Source organism: Ambystoma mexicanum, chromosome 5q (genome assembly GCF_040938575.1).
Source record: "Ambystoma mexicanum isolate Mex_15411 chromosome 5q, UKY_AmexF1_1, whole genome shotgun sequence".
Taxonomy (NCBI): Eukaryota; Metazoa; Chordata; class Amphibia; order Caudata; family Ambystomatidae; genus Ambystoma; species Ambystoma mexicanum.
The window spans coordinates 1,246,060,733-1,246,073,132 of record NC_090933.1 but is presented as its reverse complement, the minus strand read 5'-3'; positions in this window follow the sequence as shown (position 1 = coordinate 1,246,073,132).

The following is a 12,400-nucleotide window of genomic DNA, read 5'->3' as shown; positions in this document are numbered from 1 at the left end:
GTCATCATTGTCGGATCCTGTGTCCATGTTGCTACAATAATCAACAGCAAAACTTAGTCTCCTTGATGCCAGGTCTGTGTTAGGTTTCATGCTAAGTCGATGTCCACTAAATCATATTTGCTACCTTCTGCCCAAGCCCCTAGACTTGCTCCTCCTCCCTCTGTCTCGCTCTTGCCACGTGAGTTTGTGCTGTCTGGTTCTGTTTGACTGTTCTCCTCCTGTTTATTCCTTTACCTATCCATCCACTGCTGCCTGTGTCTTCACCGCCCTTATTGCTCACTTGTCCTCCTCCCTGTGTGCTCTTACTCTCTCACCAATCTGGCCAACTGTGACTTTCTCTGCCCCTTTCTGCTAACTTGTGTTTTTCTTGCTCTGCTATCTCTCTCGGTCTCTCCTCCTTCTCCAGTTCTCTCTCCCTTTTCTCCCTCATCTCCCTTTCCGCTCTCTTCCTTTCCTTGATATCCCTCTCTATTCTTTCTTCCCGCTCCCTTTCTAAATGTTCCTTCTCTTCTTCCCTTCTTCGCTCCCTGTCTTCCCGCTCCACTTTCTTCTCTCTTCTTCTCTCTCTGCCCTCGTGCTCTAATCTCACTTCCCTGTCCTTCTCCCTTCTATCCTCCTTCTCCATTAATTCTGCCCAGTCTTTTATGTTGCTGTCCCTCGTCAGGCTTTCTATTGGCTTGGTTGCCCCTTCTGCCTCCCCATTTGTCTTCCCTTGAAGCTTTAAGAGTACCTGCGCTGCTATCCATTCGTTCGTACTTATGCCCTCAAAGTCCTCCTTCGCGCGCTGCTGCACCTCACTGCTCGCCCCTGCATCACTATCTGGCTGTCCTGCGCCTTTCTGCTTATCCTCTTTAGTGTATGATGGTGGCTTATATGTGCAGATTTGAATACCCCCTCTGCTTTCCTTAGTTCCCTCATTGGATACATTCCCTATTCATCGTCTGTGTCATCAGATACTACACTTGTAGGGGCAGGGGAGTTGCGGAGGGATGGGCCCCTTCGTCCTTCACCTCCTGCTGGCTTTGCATCCACTGACGCCTTGCGGCATCCCCCTCTCCCTCCTGAAACATGTGCCACAACTCAAATATATCCATGCGTTGGGTCAATTCCTTCCCCTTGTAGGCACCCTGTATGTGTGTCAATAGTGATTGCTGCAAGTCTTTGGAGAAACTTCCACAAGGTGGCCATGGTTTGGTTAATTTACCTTCTGTACATTTGGACCATTCTATACTATATTTGCATATTTTGGCCTTACAAGGTGGAAGTGTCTTACACAAATGCTGAAGGGGAGTCACCTCCCCCCCCCACTGTTACTTTGATACATTTCAATACCTCTTACCTGACCTCAAATAGAGGGTTTCGACAATCTGCTGTTCAGGGATAAAAAGTCACGATGCAATGATAATACTTTCCAGTTTCTACAAGCCCCTCTGGATCCACAACTTATCAGGCATGCTTTGCGCACCGCCCCTCCTTCACAATCACTGCGTTCTCAGGCACACAACCACAATCCTGCGCATGCGCCTTCCGCGCACAGCCACTGGTTCATCTGGTCTGCCAATCCCAAGTTCTCAATACTAGCTCCTCACCGTCTCAAATTCTCTGTTACCTATATGCAAACCTAAGGGTGATGTCACCCAGCTATCAACACAATATAGGTAAATCAAATATCGTGCACACTGCAGTAACCCGTTATTCCCAATCCCACACAAACCCCCACAGCTGTCTTCCTGCTCTCAGGCTGAGTACCCCAATATTCTCTTGTCATTAAACTGCATCTGTTGCGTCGGCTAACGTTTGAAAAGCATCTCTCCCGGAGACTTAACCAGCTGACTCACCTTCCGCAATCTAGGCTAGCTCCCTTGCTAACCCTCACAGGAATACCATCATCTATGACCTGAGCTAAAACGCCCAACCCACAGGAATGCCTTATTTACATAGTTTTTGTCCTCCAAGCCCTCAAATCAATAGTCTAGGTTATTCACCGGAACCGTTTACCTCAAAGACCAAATGTGCCCTAAACATAGAAAAGGGACTTCTACCTCAGCTCCTGTCCCTACTCACTACAGCGATACTAAACAATCCTATAACACTACGAAACAATACTTCACCAATACTCAACAATAGCAAACAATACTCCACAGTAGTCAGTACCCTCCCTCACACCCACAGGTGCTGTTGGACTTGATGAATACTTACGTGCCGTGCTGTGCTGGTGCTGCTCGGCTGCCGGCTCCCCGTCAAGGCACTCGCCTCCCCGCCCTGGTCTGCCTGGACAACTCGCTGATCTCGAGCAGGATGATTTCCAAGGGGCTCCTGACGAACTTTAAACGGACACGCATTTTCCCGTCTTTCTCGAAATATGCGAGGATTCCACAGACTCTCAGGTTCGGCAGAGAAGGAGTTGACTTGGTGCCGAGCTGGCACAGCCAACCATCCTATTGCTACCACCTTGTTGGGACAAACTCCCAGGTAGATTTGAGGGCCACTAGGAGTTTGCGTACTCTTGGATGGCCCAACACCTTCCCCCAAAAGGACCATAGTCCAAGTCAGACAGCAAGTTCAAACTGTGGTTTATTAGAGCAAAAACCAACAGAGGTCAGTAAAAGGATAGAAGAAATCCGAGGACCACTCAACGTCTCCTGGCTCGCAGGTCAGTTTTGTCCTAAAGTTGTGTCATAGTGACATCACATCCTGGGCTTCTCTCCAGAAAACCTATTGAACTACTGGATTGGGTATTGAGTAATAGTCGACCTATAGTGGACACTATACATGTTAATCTACTGGCTCTCGTGTGTCAGTTGGCAGGCCTGGTCCATCCCCAAATTGCTATCTCTAACAATGTTGCAGTGTGAGGGTCTTACCATTAGTCCTTGCCCATTGCTACCCACCTCTAGGATACTGAACTGTGGTTGGCTAGAGCTGACGTCTCCAGGACTGGGACCCGCAAAAGGTTCTCAGCTCTTGGTGTACCTTCTCAAGGTAATAAGACCGACGATGTGTCTGCATTGTAACTTGTGTGTACCACCATAGATTATGAGAGTGACTGTTCATCTCGTGCAACACTTGTCTCACAGTGTAGCATCTTTGTTGCAAGCTTCTGTCTCGTGGCTTGGGATCGACTCCCTTTCCCAGCGCTGGTTTCTGTCCATTGTCTGAGTTGGCCGGGTCACGTGTTCAGAGACCACGATTTGGAGCTCTGCAGCTCTGAATTATGTAGAATTATTCACATTTATTGCAGCTGGTGTTACTGTCGTTCAGGGAATGGAATGTCACTCTTATCTGGTAACCTTGGCAGCGGGTTCTGTTTCACACGTTTGTCCAGCCTGAATTCAACGCAGCTCAGCTCTTACTGAGAGGCTTGTGGCCTGCTGTAATTTTCCTAAACCATTATGCGGCTCCTACAGTGCCCATGCTGTTCTATATTCTCCATATGTTAGTCACACGTGGCTCTGTCAGGTCCCATAGGTGATCCTACAGTTCCATAAGGTTATTTGAATATAAGCCCCTGCAAGCTTCACTCAGGATCTCTTGCTTCTTGCTATTTCTGTGTTGCTGCGTTAAGCTAATGACAAAATAATAAAAGCATTGACAGTATGTTTATGTATCTGTCCTCTAACTATAGTACTGTACGCTTGTGTTCTTCATGTATTCGAGTGTGTGTTTCAGTCCCGATGTGCGGATGGCACGTGTGTTTCATGTCTAACGCTGCTAAGTCGTGGTGCCTATAACGACGACAGTAACGTGGCTTCTTCGTGCTTTAATTGATACTGTCAATTGAGGTATCTTTAGTTGCAGCCTGGGGCTCCTCGTCCACTCCAGGGAAGATTTGCACCACTCCTGGTCTATAGGGTTGGCTGAGTGGGTACCTCTCGACATACTTATCTATCATTGGAGCACTAGGAATTGGTCCGAAATAGTATGGGTGTTCACCATATCTCCTGGCCTTCATCTGTGTCATGTACCTTATGGGAGGGGGAGCAGGGGCAAATTTCCCCATCCCTCTTCAGGGCGCAGGTGAGATGAGGGTACTGGGACTGAGTGCAGGTGAGATGAGGGGACTTGCACTGAGTGCAGATGAGACTTTGACTAAGCGCAGGCGAGATGAGGGCACTGGGACTGAGCGCAGCTAAAATGAGGGGACTGGGACTAAGCACAGGTGAGATGAGGGCACTGGGGCTGAGCGCAGGTGAGATGAGGGGACTGGGACTGTGTGCAGGTGAGATTAGGGGATTGGGACTAAGTTCAGGTGAGATGAGGGGACTTCACTGGGCACAGTTGAGATGAGGGGATTTGGAGTGAGCACAGGTGAGATGAGGGGACTGGGACTGAGTGCAGTGGAGGTGAGACGAGGAGCCTGGGACTGTGTGCAGGTGAGATGAGGTGATTGGGACTGAGTGCAGGTGAGATGAGGGGACTTCACTGGGCACAGTTGAGATGAGGGGACTTGGAGTGAGCACAGGTGAGATGAGGGGACTTGGACTGAGTGCAGGTGAGATGAGGCGATTGGGACTGGGGTGCAGTTGAGATGAGGGGACTACACTGGGAACAGTTGGGATGAGGGGACTGGGAGTGCGCACAGGTGAGATGAGGGGACTGGGACTGAGTGCAGGTGAGATTAGGGGATTGGGACTGAGTGCAGTTGAGATAAGGGAATTGGGACTGAGTGCAGGTGAGATGAGGGGACTGCACTGGGAACAGCTGGGATGAGGGGACTGGGAGTGAGCACAGGTGAGCTGAGGGGACTGAGTCTGAGTGCAGGTGAGACAAGGAGCCTGGGACTGTGTGCAGGTGAGATGAGGTGATTGGGACGGAGTGCAGGTGAGATGAGGGGATTTCACTGGGCACACTGTAGATGAGGGGACTTGGAGTGAGCACAGGTGAGATGAGGGGACTGGGACTGAGCGCAGTGCAGGGGAGATGAGGGGCCTGGGACTGTGTACAGGTGAGATGAGGGGATTGGGACTGAGTGCAGTTGAGATGAGGGGACTGCCTGGGAACAGTTGGGATGAGGGGACTGGGAGTGAGCACAGGTGAGATGAGGGGACTGGGACTAAATGCAGGTGAGATGAGGGCACTGGGACTGAGTGCAAGTGAGATGAGTGGACTGGGACTGAGCACAGGTGAGATGAGGGGACTGGAACTGAGTGCAAGTGAGATGAGTGGACTGGGACTGAGCACAGGTGAGATGAGGGGACTGGGACTAAATGCAGGTGAGATGAGGGCACTGGGACTGAGTGCAAGTGATATGAGTGGACTGAGACTGAGCACAGGTGAGATGAGGGGACTACACTGTGGACAATTGAGATGAGGCGACTGGGAGTGACTGCAGGTGAAATGAGGGGACTGCACTGGGCACCGTTGAGATGAGGGGACTGGGAGTGTGCACGGGTGAGATGAGGGGAATGGGACTGGGACTGAGCGCAGGTGAGATGAGGGGCCTGAGACTGTGTGCAGGTGAGATGAGGGTATTGACACTAAGTGCAGGTCAGATGAGGGGACTGCACTGGGCACAGTTGAGATGAGGGGACTGGGAGTGAGCACAGGTGAGATGAGGGGATTGGGACTGAGCGCAGGTGAGATGACGGGCCTGGGATTGTGTACAGGTGAGATGAGGGGATTGGGACTGAGCGTAGGTGAGATGAGGGGCCTGGGATTGTGTACAGGTGAGATGAGGGGATTGGGACTGAGCGCAGTTGAGATGAGGAGACTGGGAGTGAGCACAAGTGAGATGAGGGGATTGGGACTGAGTGCAGGTGAGATGAGGGGACTGCATTGGGCACAGTTGAGATGAGGAGACTGGGAGTGAGCACAAGTGAGATGAGGGGACTGGGACTGAGCGCAGGTGAGATGAGGGGACTGTCTGGGAACAGTTGGGATGAGGGGACTTGGAGTGAGCACAGGTGAGATGAGGGGACTGAGACTGAGCGCAGGTGAGAAGAGGGGCCTGGGGCTGTGAACAGGTGAGATGAGGGGATTGGGACTGAGTGGAGGTGATATGAGGGGACTGGGAGTGAGCACAGGTGAGATGAGGGGACTGGGACTGAGCGCAGGTGAGATGACGGGACTGCACTGGGAACAGTTGGGATGAGGGGACTGGTAGTGAGCACTGGTGAGATGAGGGGACTGAGACTGAGCACAGGTGAGATGAGGGGATTGGGACTGAGTGGAGGTGAGATGAGGGGACTGGGAGTGTGCACAGGTGAGATGAGGGGATTGGGACTGAGGGCAGGTGAGATGAAGGGCCTGGGACTGTGTGCAGGTGAGATGAAGGGATTGGGGCTGAGTGCAGGTGAGATGAGGGGACTGCACTGGGAACAGTTGGGATGAGGGGACTGGTAGTGAGCACTGGTGAGATGAGGGGACTGAGACTGAGCACAGGTGAGATGAGGGGCCTGGGACTGTGTACAGGTGAGATGAGTGGACTGGGACTGAGCGCAGGTGAGATGAGAGGACTGGGACTGAGTGCAAGTGAGATGAGTGGACTGGGACTGAGCGCAGTTGAGATGAGGGGACTGCAATGGAAACAGTTGGGATGAGGGGACTGGGAGTGAGTGCAGGTGAGATGAGGGGCCTGGGACTGAGTGAAGGTGAGATGAGGGGCCTGGGACTGAGTGCAAGTGAGATAAGGGGCCTGGGACTGTGAACAGGTGAGATGAGGGGACTGGACTCGGAACAGTTGGGATGAGGGGACTGGGAGTGAGCACAGGTGTGATGAGGGGACTGGGACTGAGCGCAGGTGAGATGAGGGTCCTGGGACTGTGTGCAGGTGAGATGAGGGGCCTGGGACTGAGTGCAGGTGAGATGAGGGGCCTGGGACTGAGTGCAGGTGAGATAAGGGGCCTGGGACTGTGAACAGGTGAGATGAGGGGACTGGACTCGGAACAGTTGGGATGAGGGGACTGGGAGTGAGCACAGGTGAGATGAGGGGCCTGGGACTGTGTGCAGGTGAGATGAGGGGCCTGGGACTGTGTGCAGGTGAGATGAGGCGACTGGGACGAAGTTCAGGGGAGATGAGGGGCATGGGACTGTGTGCAGGTGAGATGAGGGGACTAGAACTGAGTGCAGGTGAGATGAGGCGACTGGGACGAAGTTCAGGTGAGATGAAGGGACTGGTACTATGTGCAGGTTAGATAAGGGTACTGGGACTGAGTGCAGGTGATACGAGGGGACTGAGCACAGGTGAGATGAGGGGACTGGGACTGAGTGCAGCTGAAATGAGGAGTGTGGGACTGTGCACAGGTGAGATGGGGCTATAGACTGTGCAGAGGTCTGTTCAGGCTGACACTATGCACAGGTGATATGAGCGGAGAGGGACAGTGTGCAGATCTGAGGACTGGGGCTGTGCACATATGAGTTGACGAGGCCAGGACGGTGCACCGGTGAGATGTGGGGGCTAAGCCTTTGTGCAGATCTGAGGGGACTGGGACTGTGCACTGATGAGGTAAGGGGCCGGAACCTTGCACAAGTGACATGGGGCTAGGAACTGTGTATAAGTGAGAGGAGTGGACTGCACTGTGCCAGTTGAGATGAGGGGACTGGGACTTAGTGCAGGTGAGATAAGGGGATTGGGACTGAGCACAGGTGAGATGAGGGGACTGGGACTGAGGGCAGGTGAGATGAGGGGACTGGGACTGAGCGCAGGTGAGATGAGGGGACTGGGACTGAGGGCAGGTGAGATGAGGGGACTGGGACTGAGCGCAGGTGAGATGAGGGGACTGGGACTGAGCGCAGGTGAGATGAGGGGACTGGGACTGAGCGCAGGTGAGATGAGGGGACTGGGACTGAGGGCAGGTGAGATGAGGGGACTGGGACTGAGCGCAGGTGAGATAAGGGGATTGGGACTGAGCGCAAGTAAGTGAGATGAGGGACTTGGACTAAAAAGAGGTGAGGCTGGTGTCAGCACACAGGTGAGGTTCCTGGGTTGTAAATGAGGTGAGGCTGGTGTCAGCACACAGGTGAGGTGTGGTGCCTGGGATGGAAAAGAGTTGAGGCTGGTGTCAGCACATTTTTGAGATGAGGTGCCTGGGATTGAAAAGAGGGGATGCTGGTGTCAGTACACAGGTGAGGTGTGGTGCCTGGGATGGAAACGAGGTGAGGTGGTGTCAGTACACAGGTGAGGTGCCTGGGTTGTAAAAGAGGTGAGGCTGGTGTCAGTACAAAGGTGAGGTGTGGTGCCTCGGATGGAAAAGAGGTGAGGCTGGTGTCAGCACACAGGTGAGGTGCCTGGGTTGTAAAAGAGGTGAGGCTGGTGTCAGCACACAGGTGAGGTGTGGTGCCTGGGATGGAAAGGATGTGAGGCTGGTGTCAACGCACAGGTGAGGTGCCTGGGTTGTGAAAGAGGTGAGGCTGGTGTCAGCACACAGGTGAGGTGTGGTGCCTGGGTTGTGAAAGAGGTGAGGCTGGTGTCAGCACACAGGTGAGGTGTGGTGCCTGGGATGGAAAAGATGTGAGGCTGGTGTCAGCACACAGGTGAGGTGTGGTGCCTGGGATGGAAAAGAGGTGAGGCTGGTGTCAACGCACAGGTGAGGTGCCTGGGTTGTAAAAGAGGTGAGGCTGGTGTTAGCACACAGGTGAGGTGTGGTGCCTGGGATGGAAAAGAGGTGAGGCTGGTGTCAGCACACAGGTGAGGTGTGGTGCCTGGGATGGAAAAGAGGTGAGTCTGGTGTCAGTACACAGGTGAGATGTGGTGCCTGGGATGGAAAAGAGGTGAGGCTGGCGTCAGTACACAGGTGAGGTGCCTGCGTTGTAAAAGAGGTGAGGCTGGTGTCAGCACACAGGTGAGGTGTGGTGCCTGGGATGGAAACGAGGTGAGGCTGGTGTCAGCACACAGATGAGGTGTGGTGCCTGGGATGGAAAAGAGGTGAGGCTGGTGTCAGTACACAGGTGAGGTGTGGTGCCTGGTATGGAAAAGAGGTGAGGCTGGTGTCAGCACACAGGTGAGGTGTGGTGCCTGGGATGGAAAAGAGGTGAGGCTGGTGTCAGTACACAGGTGAGGTGTGGTACCTGGAATGGAAAAGAGGTGAGGCTGGTGTCAGTACACAGGTGAGGTGCCTGGGTTGTAAAAGAGGTGAGGCTGGTGTCAGCACACGGGTGAGGTGTGGCGACTGGGATGGAAAAGAGGTGAGGCTGGTGTCAGCACACAGGTGAGGTGTGGTGCCCGGGATGGAAAAGAGGTGAGGCTGGTGTCAGTACACAGGTGAGGTGCCTGGGTTGTAAAAGAGGTGAGGCTGGTGTCAGCACACAGGTGAGGTGTGGTGCCTGGGATGGAAAAGAGGTGAGGCTGGTGTCAGCACACAGGTGAGGTGCCTGGGATGGAAAAGAGGTGAGCCTGGTGTCAGCACACAGGTGAGGTGCCTGGGATGGAAAAGAGGTGAGGCTGGTGTCTATGCACAGGTGAGGTAAGGTGCCTGGAATGTAAAAGAGGTGAGGGCGGTGTCACCGCACAGGTGAGGTGTCTGGGTTGAAAAAAGGTGAGGCCGGTGTCATTACACAGGTGTGGTGCCTGGGTTATACAAGGTGAGGTTGGCCTGAATGCAAAGGTTATCTGATTTTATTAAGCGCACATACAGCACGAGGGCACCTGGGCGCTAGGATAGCACAGATGGCCACTGCAAATGATCCTTAAGCTTCCCTATTGCAGTGGGCAACTCCTTCCAAAGTTTTCCTGATGCTACGGAAAGTGAACGGCCTCCCAACCGGGCAAGCTTGTAGATACTCAGCCCCAAGGTGGGATAAAAGTACTTGGATTGAGCAAAGGTGAGAGAGAGGAAGGAAGGAAGGAAGGAAGGAAGGAAGGAAGGAAGGAAGGAAGGAAGGAAGGAAGGAAGGAAGGAAGGAAGGAAGGAAGGAAGGAAGGAAGGAAGGAAGGAAGGAAGGAAGGAAGGAAGGAAGGAAGGAAGGAAGGAAGGAAGGAAGGAAGGAAGGAAGGAAGGAAGGAAGGAAGGAAGGAAGGAAGGAAGGAAGGAAGGAAGGAAGGAAGGAGGGAGGGAGGGAGGGAGGGAGGGAGGGAGGGAGGGAGGGAGGGAGGGAGGGAGGGAGGGAGGGAAGGAAGGAAGGAAGGAAGGAAGGAAGGAAGGAAGGAAGGAAGGAAGGAAGGAAGGAAGGAAGGAAGGAAGGAAGGAAGGAAGGAAGGAAGGAAGGAAGGAAGGAAGGAAGGAAGGAAGGAAGGAAGGAAGGAAGGAAGGAAGATGAGCAGGAGGAAGGGAGGATTGGAAGGGAGGATAGGACCTCAATATCCACCATGAAGGGTCGGTGAGTGACACTCCAGTGGTTCGAGTCGACGGGCGGCGGTTGACAAAATGGTGATCCTGTCGCTCTGATATGCAGTTCAGTGAGATTCGACAGTTCACAGAGCAAGTTGTTCGAGTCGTGGTGGTCTGTTCTGAGTCGACAAGTGAGACTCTAGCGGTTGAGTTGGGTTCCGGCGTTGAGTAGTTGTTTTTGAGCTTAGCAGGTGTCGGGCTCAGCGAGGGCACAATGCAGCGTTGAGCGTGCTCTGTGTGCAAGTAATTAAAGGTTCGGAGGAGTGCCAGAAAGTAGCACCAGTGGTATTCCTCATCATCAATGGTGACTAATTCACTTGGCTGGTGTGGTGGTGGAACGGGGTGTCTTAGCAAATCTGATCTTCCAGGTGCTGTGACACCCAATTCACGGGCTCAAGGTCAGGGCTAGTCCTTTCAGGGTCTGCTCTCCCAGCCCTGGGAGATTCTACTACAGAATGGCAGGTTCTGGTCCACAGAAAATGTCACCTTAATGTGTCAGAGATGAGGGTAGAGCTCTCCTTTGCCTTGGACTGCTCCTTCTTCACCTTAGTAGTTGTGGGCTTTGAAAAGTGCAGCTCTCCCAAAAAGGTCCAGTGAATCTGTCTCAGGTGTTGTTCCAGAGGGAATCAAAGAAGTGGTAGAGGTCCACAGGTGATTGAACTAATGCTAGCCTGCCTTAGTCATTCAATACCTGTTTTTGAAAGAAGTAGACGCTGTCCTTCTGACATGATACCCAAAATGCTTTGCTCCAGAGAAAGTGGAAGATACAGGAAGGAGAGAGAGAGGCAGAAAGAAACAAAATGGTGGAAGTCTCCTTCCAATGTACAGACCCCACCTGACTATTCTAGCCCTGCCCCCTTTTTGCACTAGGATCAAAGACCTTCAGAACTGCAGCACCCTTAGGTGAGGCTACTCCCTTTGCATGGGGGTGCTCCTTTGATGCCTCCCAGGGCAGCTGCCTGGTGGGCGACTGCCTCTGGCGGAGGACGTTACCTACCCTCACAAAGAGATCGAAGAGAAGACATGGCCATTCAGGTTCCTGTCCTGTCATTTGGCAGGCTCAGTTTGTCTGGCCTAAATACACATCACCTTCCATAGCTTGAGCCGTCCCACAGGAGAGGATACCTGTGTCTATCAAATTGAACGTGACTGCAATGATTGTAAGTAGTGCCATACACCATGCCTTAAGTCAGGTGTAGAGATTCTCTTGTAGAATGTGTAGCACGCGAACCATTCTCCTGGCTGTTTACTTTGGAGCTTGGTTCGCGTGACACAAGAAGGCGAGAGCCGTTGGTAGAGCTGCAGTGCCCCGGCACGGCGGGCCCGTTATTAATAAACTTACGTATTAATCTTACCCTGTTTCTTCCATTCCTCACATCAGGCGTAGCTTCTTAAACTGCCACCATCATGGGCTGCTTATGATCATCATAGCTTATGAACAGGGGTGTGTATCTTAAATGCAGACCCTGCGCTGCAGGTCCTTGGCTGTCACTGCAGCTGACAAATGGGCAGAGGCGTTGCTAGGGGGGCTAAGGGGCTATAGCCCCTTGGTCTTTTGGTTGTAGCCCCGGATAGAATCTCAGGAGCTACAGCCAAAAGGCTGCCTAGCCCCCAGTCTCAACAGTTCCGACATCAGAGTAGCCCCGGGTCTTTTCCAGACCTAGCAACACCCCTGCAAATGGGCAACTGTGACTTCTGAACCTGCTCTGTGCCACTGGTAGAGCAGGCACAGCGTTTTAGTATACTGATGCAGCAGGGCGCAGATACACACTATGATGTTGGCATGAAACTAATGAAAGGGGAATCTGATCAGCAGATTATATTCCCTTTCAGAGATTACCTGCATCCGTTTATTGATTTAATACAAATGAAAAAAGCCAGGGCTTCTACACCCTTACCAAAATGGAGGGAGGGAGGGATGGGAGAGAGGAAGGAAGGAAGGAAGGAAGGAAGGAAGGAAGGAAGGAAGGAAGGAAGGAAGGAAGGAAGGAAGGAAGGAAGGAAGGAAGGAAGGAAGGAAGGAAGGAAGGAAGGAAGGAAGGAAGGAAGGAAGGAAGGAAGGAAGGAAGGAAGGAAGGAAGGAAGGAAGGAAGGAAGGAAGGAAGGAAGGAAGGAAGGAAGGAAGGGAGGGAGGG